Raw genomic sequence first — 8,291 nt, 5'->3', positions numbered from 1 at the left:
TCATAGCATCCTTCCATACTTGATGCTTGACGGCATCTGAGAATGATGAAGGCTCATTTTGTATGATCGTGCTCATGATGGTCAGGTATCCTTGATACCTATTAAGTTTCTTACTTTGACGGAAGGTTCCTTAGGGTGCAGCATGTCCTTTAGCTCATCAAGTATCCCCCTAAGCCATGAAGGCCTCTTCCTAGAAGAGGAAGGCTCATGTGGATGAGAATCTATCAGATCCAAGGGTTCTTCTACATCAGGTATTGATTCATCATCCTTTTCTTTCGGTTCCCTGGTGTTGGCTTCTTGAGAGCTCCTCAAAGTCGAAAGATTGTTCACCTTGCGGTGAACTTTTCTTTAGGAGTCTTGGAACCCAATGCTTGATGAGGGCATCAATTTTGTACATATACGACGGTGATTGTAGTTTCAGCCCATAGAAACATCAGAAGTCTTTGATCATGTAGCATGGCCCAGACAGCTTCCATCATCGTGTGGTTCTTCCTTCCCACCACACCATTCTGCTCAGGAGTATGTGGTGTAGTAGTCTCCCTCTTAATGCCAACCTCAGGTATGCCTGAGTGAACCAATTGTAATATATCAGAGGTCTTGCTTTGGCTTGAGGGGAATGGTCCCCTTTTGAGCTTTCCTTTAGCACATCCTGGACATACACCTTCATTCTCTATTCAGAATTCGGGCATCCCTATCACCATTTGTCTTACACCGAGTATAGCTTTATAATGAAGGGGGGAAAACCTCTAATGCCAAAGTTCAGACTGAAGAGATGTGTCATAAGACATGACACCTAGCAGACTTCCATCGACCTGATATAATGAATCAACACTAAACCCAAGAGTAAAGGCATCTTTAACATTATTTTTCCATATACATACCTTGCCATCATTGAAGGTTACCTTGTAGCCTTTGTCTTTCGTTCCCGAGATGGACACTAGGTTCTTTTTGAGGTCAGGTGCATTTAATACATCCTGGAATTTCTAGCCTTCTTGAATGCTTGTCCTCTTCCTTGATTCCCAGCTCTCCTCTTACCTTTGTTGTTGAATTTTTCATTCCTTTGATTGCCATCAGAGGGATTTTGATCATCGTCCTAGAGTGAGTCCTTTCTATCAGGGCACTCCCTTGCATAGTGACTTGCTTTATCGCAAATGTAACATCGTCATTTTCTTCTAGCCTTAGGTCCAGCCTTTCCTTTTGATTTAGTCCCGGAATTATTTCTTTTCTTTGCATGAAAAGAAAAGACAGCAGGAGGACCTTTAGGCATGGGCATTTCTTACACTTCTTCCCTTGTTTCTTCTTGAATGCATCTAGCCATTAATTCCTCGAAACCAGGAATTACATTATAGTTCAGAAGAGTAGTCCTGAACACATACCATTCAGATGGTAATCCTTCAAGAGTTGTGAGTGTCATTTCTCTGTCAGTAATAGTTTCCCCAATAGATAGGAGATTGTTCTTGATCTCAGTGATTCTTAAGAAGTATGCTTGCATACTTTCATCTTTACCCTTCTTGATTTCCCTCAGCTTATTTCTAAGAAACAAAACTTGATTTGCATCATTAACTTTAAATAAACTCACCAGTCTGTCGTAGATTTCCTTGGAGGTGTCTAGATCAGAGATGTAGGCCACTAAGCACTTGTCGATAGAGTCCCAGATGATCTTCTTTGTTTTGACTTCTCCATTTTTCCATTTGTTCCAGGCAGCAGCAGATGCATTTGATGAAGGCTCAACATATTGCCTCTTACATGGTCCAGCACTCCTTGATCTTCAAGGGTTAGATCGATAGACATCTTTCATCCGTGATAGTCAGCTTTCTCATTGAGCTTGTCTTCGGCAGGAAAGAGTGTTGAGGACCCCATAGTTCTTTTAGGATAGCCTTGCCAATCTTCTCTTCAATGATTGCTCTTGCTCTTGCTCGGGCTTTGTCTTCACCTCAGCTCTGATACCATGTTAAGTTATGGTATGTTCTATGCTTATAACAGTTTACTTCTTTTTCTTATTATATTCCATCGATTAGCAATCACATGTACATAAAGTAAAGTGCAGATAGAACATTAAACGATCGACAGAAAACAAGCCAAGACAAGAGACACAAGATGTGGCGGCTAGCCAAGGACAAACCCCACAATGTGTGGGGAAACCCTTTGATCAAATCTTCTTTTATCTTCAATAATTCAGCAGAGAGAAATAGTACGATAAATCTGATTCATATCAGCAGTAGCAAACCCTAGATCAGTAGCATCAGCATTAGCGGCTTCATTATCAAACTAGGGCAGACCATATCTCACAAACTGACAGTCGAATTGACTTCATTCCACCACCAAAATTTTGGGCTTCCAGAGGAGGTTCAGATGAACCTACAGTGCAGTTCCAAAGAGGAGATCTTCTAGGCCACGCAAGTCAATCTTTACTTCTGCAGTTGCAGCTTCAAATTCAACAGCTTCCAGCTTCACATGTGTGAGAGAGAGAGACCCATTTCAGCGCAGTAGAGAAGAGACTCATATCTGCGCAGTAGAGAGAGAGAGATGTGATGAGATGAGTGAGTCTAAATGAGGAAAAATCCTCTTATATTTATACACAACGTTGGTGGGTGAATAGATGTGACTGTTGGGCTTCTGAGCCTACATGAGTTGTAGGTTGGCTTGATAATAATTCCATAATCAAAATAAATTCATATCTCCATGAATACTTATCGAAATTGGATGATCTTTATATCAATCCTACACCTCTCGACGAGAGGAATCTAATAAAAATATTATTAGCCATGAATAAGATGACCCACATGAAGCTTTGCCCTAGTTGCCAATTTTAACAATACCTCAACTCAGCATCCCTTAAGGTCTTGCTGAAGAATGCCACTGGATGCTCTGAGCCTTCTTCGTCTGCTTGCAATAAAACTGTTGCAAGGGTGTCATTAGAGGCAAATGAAAATATGTGGAACTCCTTGCTGTAATCTGGGCTGATTAAAATAGGAGCTTCCATAATATCTTTCTTAATGGACTCAAAAGATCTTCTTGCTATATCAATCCATTTGATCTATGACCCCTTTTTCAACATGGAGGTAATATGCTTCACAAGTTCTACAAAATTTGGGATAAACCTCCTCACAAAATTTATTTTGCCCAGAAAGGACTGGATATCTTTCTTTGATCTTGGGACAGACAAGGTCTGTATTGCTCTTACTCTTTTTCGGTCAATTTTGACACCTGCAGCAGAAACAATATGTCCTAACAACTTTCCCTCCTCTAAAGCGAACTGTGACTTTTTAGGATTGACTGAAATCCCAAACCTTCTGTACTTCAGGAACACTTTCTTCAAATGCTGTAAATGGTCATGATGGCTGCTGGAGTACACTATTATATCATCTAGGTAGATAAGGACAAACCTTCTCTCCCACAAATTCTATGTCCATAGCTCTCTGAAAGGTGGCTCTAGCATTCATCAATCCAAAAGGCATCTTGGAATACATGAAAGTGCCCCAAGGAGTGGTGAATGCAGTCTTCTCTTGGTCATCTGGATGTACAGAAACCTGATTATATCCTGAAAATCCATCCAAGAAAGACATCACTTTGGCCCCTGAGACCTTCTACAGCAAATGCTCCATCTTGGGCAAAGGATAATTGTCTTTCTTGGAGCATTTGTTCAAGTTTCTAAAATCAACACAGAGTCTGATTTCTCCACTTTTCTTCCTCACCACTACTAGGTTGGCTACCCATCTTGAATATCTGAGAGGCACTATGATTTTGGCAGCCAGTAACTTCTTTATTTCTTTTTCAATCAGAGGAAGGAGCAAAGAGTTTATTGATCTCAGATTCTGCTTAAAAGGGATGGTGTCTTTCTCTAAAGGAATTTTATGCTGGATGATCTTTTTGTCATATGTTTTCAGGTCACTATATTCCCAGGCAAGAACATCAGCAAATTGCCTCATTAAATTGCAGTATTCAGCACTATGGGCAGCAGACGAATGAGTAGACAGATTTATGTATCTTGGCTGACCTGGACTCCCTATATTGTGCTTACAGACTGCAGATTTGTCTTCTTTTTTGGCAGCCTTATAAGGCACATCATTTTGGTCAAACAGCTTCTCTAATGGAACCAGACCCTTAGGTATATGATTGTTGGGCAATTGGACAATGCTATCTTTACCAATTCTATTTCTAAGCTGGGAATGGGGGTTTTCTTCCATGGCTTCATTTTCTTGGTCAATTTTCATTTCAAAGAATTCATCAATGACTTGCAGGAATCTATTCACTTCATCATCATCTTCAAAAAATTTCCAATACTGGACATTATCAGGTAAGGATGGTCGATATTTCATTTGAACTTCATAAACTAATCTGGGAGGCATGGGAGGGATAAACATGCTAGCAGACACAACAAGGGAATTAGCAAGCTGATTTTTTACTCTAGGGATATAAGAGATACAAAAACTATCAAAAGAGTCTTTGAGTCTCCATACCTCATCTCTGTATGATTTCAGCCATGGGTGCTTTGCTTGAAATGTTTTATTCACTCGCTGAATGATAAGATTAGCATCTCCAAACACCTTTATGTTCCTGATTCCTCTATCTTTGGCTACATTGAGACCTAATATCAGAGTCTCATACTCTGCTATATTGTTCGTAACTTGAAAGGCCAGCTTAAAAGACAGATGTGTGCTTTCTTTTTTTGGAGATATCAGCACCACCCCTGCTCCTGCAGTTTCCCTAGAGCATGCTCCATCAAAGAACATCTCCAAAACCAGACTTCCTTGCTCTCCCTCAACCTGATTTGTTGGTTTCTTGATCTACATTGAGACCTTCTGCGATTCTTGAATTTGGAGAATACAAGCTCCAAAGTCAGTGTTCACGAAATATATGGGATGATTAAAAAGGTTCTTTTCATCACTGATGATGTAGGCCAGCTATGCTTCTCTGTACAATCTCCTGCTTTCTCCTCAAAAGACTGGGACAGTGGCATAAGATAAGTCATTCTGTAATGTCCCACCTAGCCTCTTAACCCATCCTCTAGACAACAGCATGCTAAACTTAGGAGGGACATATGCTACCACAATATCCATCATCATACTCTTCATGGGCAGCTGAGTCAGGGTAATAGCTAAGTCTTTGATTAATCCTAGGCATTTTACCTTTCTTGAATCAAATGAGAATAAGTCATGATATGGTCTAGTGATATCAAGGCCTAACTCTTCCATGACAACTTTACGCATCAAATTGTGGCTGGCCCCTGTGTCTAGCAAGCAATTGTGGAGTATTTTTCCATGAATGGTCAAGGAGACATAAAATGATGGGGAATTATTATCAGCAGGTTCGATCATGGGGCTAAGCACAACTGCAGGCTTATCATCTTGCAAATTGATGTAGTCAGTGGAGGTTTGTGTGGTTGGCAGCTCAAGGGCATCAAGTATAGGCTTTCTAAAAACTTCACTCTTTACAAGTTCTATCAGAGGCACAGATATTTTTAACTTCTGGACTTCTGACTCAAAACTGAAAGGGGAAGGGGACTTATCAGGATCTCTTACCTCTTGAGCTGGTGTTTTGAGGATGACTGGATCAGCTACTGGTTTTTTCTGCCTGATATTTTGTTGCTATGTTTGGACAGCAGCTCTTTGGGCAGGACTCTCCTTGACATTGTCTGCTTTTGACCTTAGATTGTATCTTTGTTGTTCACCAGTCTGCAAAACAGCCTCTCTGTCCCACTCTTGACTGGTTTGGTCCTGTAGTAATGATTCTTCATATGCAGTCAACATCAAAAAGGCAGCATTGCCTTTGTCTTCTATGCAATGAATTTCATCCTCTTCTTCAAACTGCTCCTCCTCCATGACTACATTTTGGAAAGGAGCCTTAACTCTTTGTTCTTCATTTGTTTCTTTGCCCCTCTTAATGATTTGCAACTATTCATTTGCTCTTCTGAATGGATTTGGATTTCTTGGAGCAAATGTGTTTTGAAACCTTGCTTTCCCAGAATTCTGCTCAATTTTCAACTTAGATATCTCAGCAGCTAATGACTCTATCATTTTAGTCATCTTATCTAATTTGGGTTCTGAAGATGAAGCAGAGGAAGAGGAAGCCTCACCTCTCTGCCTCCTTCTGTCAGCATGACTTTTAAGCTTTTCTGCAGCCATAATATTTGATTCCACCTCCAGTGTTGCATCTTGCATATAAGCTAGAGTGGCACATCTTCTTTCTCTCAAAAGCAGGCAAAAGTCCGAGTTAAAAGCATTAGCATAAGTGAGTTTGGCCGAGGTGGGGGTAGGCTTTACTTCATTTGGTATCTTACTATACATGCGATTGAATCTTTTATTAAAATCAGGCAATGATTCCCCACTCTCCCTCTTTAGGTTTCCAAAATATATATGGTAATAGAGCAGGTCCCTTTTATCCCCCCATTGCTTCAGGAATGCATCATCCAATGCTTCAATGTCTGCTATGGACCTATGGGGCAATTCTCTGAACCACTTTCTAGCCTTTCCATCAAAGCTCTGGACAAACACTCTCATCCACACATCATCTTCACTGATATCTAGGTTATCAGCATAACTATAGAAAGATTCAAGGTGTTCTTCAGCTGTTACTCCTTCTGTACCAGTGAATTTGGGCATGTATTTCTGGTATTCTCCAGTAGGCATAGCATTCAAAGGGACAGGCAAGACCAAGGGTTCATACCTGGCAACTATTATTCTTTCCATCTTCGTGGGAGCTTGCTGGCCTGCCATGACTGGGAGAGGTGGAAGGATACTGGCAGATTGAATGGTAGGAAGTAATGAAACAGATGACAGACACAAAGGGATATGATGGACTATATGGGAGGCTTTCTTTAGACTGATATCCAAAGGGGAACTGACTGAACAAGGAGCTTTATGAATCTCTGAAGGTATTTCCTGACTAACAATGTTGGGCTCTAAATCTTCAAACTGTATATCCTTAGCTGTAATATTTTCTTTCACAGACACATAAGATTTCTTAGGCTTACCTAACCCTAATGCTCCTTTCTGTGATGTTTTCCCTCGCTTAGAAATCTTCTCAAGGTCAAGCAGTGGGTCAACTGGTGATTTCTGAGGATTTCTCCGGGTATGCCTCACAAACTGAGCCAGAACTGTAATGTGGAGTCGCCACCAAGTAGGTTCTCCAGTAGAGTCGCCAGATAGATGATTACAACCAGAAACGTGTCCAAACTTTGTCTATCATCAAAGCATGGAACTGTGTCGTTTCCCAGGAAAGTTGAGCTTCAATCTCCTCTCCCCGGCAACGGCACCAATTAATGTTATCACCCCAAGAAACTCTCCTAGGTTGTAGCTCGGAGATGCTCGGGAACATTACAAACTCAACTCAATGTCGGAAATGGATGAATGGAAGGAATGATGCTCGTTCAAGCCAGATAGCCACTTCTATTTTGCTTGACTCCAGACATGCATGAATACCCCCAGACTACAAGGCTTTAGACCACCAATTACTCACAGTTTAAGGATTGGGTGAATATGGAGAATACTGACCACACTAGCAGATGCACAAGACCATGTGATGGCCGGCTGCAGCCAGTAAAGAGGTTTGCAAATCTAATCCCTAGTGTACAGACAGGATGACAGCTCTCTGTCACTAAGTGAAAAGAAACCTAATTAACATATTCACTGATACATGTAAGATTATAACACAGAGGTAGGATGACAGCTCCTCTAATGTTACGCATCAAGAGTTCAGGAAAACTGCATATCAAGCACAGCCTAGAACAGAAGAAGAATGGAAAGTGGGTAATTAACAACAAAAAAAGCTTGTATTAGCTGAAAATGAAGACAAGACACTGCAAGTATCAAAGCAGTTACAGTCTCCAGAAGTTAAACCTTACATCAAAACCACAACCATCAACCCCAATTACATCTGTTTTTTGGGTATATATAGAGTTTCATTACAAAAACATTCTACTATTCTAGGCGTGGAGGGGTCATAATTGACCACCAACCACTTTAACTGCTTGATGGAGTCTCTGGCGCAATCTACCTGCTTCAGTGAATGAATTTGATCTTTTCGGGTGCTTTGTTGTACTTATCGAGCAGGTGGAGTGTCGTATGGATGAAATTCCATAACCGATAAATGCATTTAACTGCTCGAGGCTTGTCCTTTTCCTTCTCGTCCATCCTTCCTGTTTAATGTGGTTGTTGAGTAGCTACTACGCCAAGTACTGGGTGCTGGCCACTTTCGTCCTTCGGGCGCATGGGATAGTTCCATGACATGGATGGTCGGGATGAATGGAGGAGGAAAATCGATCGCTGGATTGGGCAAATCAACGGCGGGGA

This window comes from Pinus tabuliformis, chromosome 3_2 (assembly GCF_031772625.1).
Source record: "Pinus tabuliformis cultivar Carrire ecotype Pingquan chromosome 3_2, CPIR1, whole genome shotgun sequence".
In the NCBI taxonomy this organism is placed as follows: Eukaryota; Viridiplantae; Streptophyta; class Pinopsida; order Pinales; family Pinaceae; genus Pinus; species Pinus tabuliformis.
The sequence above is the reverse complement of the archived record's forward strand: the minus strand, read 5'-3'. Positions refer to the sequence as shown.